Below are 592 nucleotides of genomic sequence, written 5' to 3' on the forward strand. Positions count from 1 at the left end.
TTTGGCGTCGTAGCGGCGGGGATAAAACTTCCAGAAGGGTCGACATAATGATCAGTTACGTGGTGCTTACGTGTACACAAATATAGTAACAAATGAAACGTGTGCTAGCAAATCAAAACGTTCCTTCTTGTCCCTTAAAATTTGAACCAATCTATGGTTGGATAGTTAGAAGGACACTGGTATCCTTCGCCTATCAGAATGCAAATCATATACTTACACATAGTTCTGTTGTAGACAATAACGCTTCGAGCGGGGGTGGTTAGCCAGACGATCTCAAGGCGAGCAATGAGTCCCTTTGTGCGCCGTCGGCGCCGCCGCTGGTTCCCTCTCCCTACGTCAGCTGCTCCAGCGGGGTAGGGAGGGGGAACCTCGTATCCGTGTGTCCTATGTGTTCTCAGTAGGGTTAGGATTGAGGGAGTCACTACCGAGGCCGTCGTAGCACCGACGCATCTGAATAAGTTTTTCTGGGCTTCGTTCATGGTGAGACGGGGCTCCTACCTTCGTCTAGGAGCCAGCGGGGTGGGGGATCCCCGGGTCTCGTTGAGGTGCGGCCTATGGTATCTGGAGGTTGGCCGGCACTGGCCGGTTCGGT

Source organism: Triticum dicoccoides, chromosome 2B (assembly GCF_002162155.2).
Source record: "Triticum dicoccoides isolate Atlit2015 ecotype Zavitan chromosome 2B, WEW_v2.0, whole genome shotgun sequence".
Taxonomy (NCBI): Eukaryota; Viridiplantae; Streptophyta; class Magnoliopsida; order Poales; family Poaceae; genus Triticum; species Triticum dicoccoides.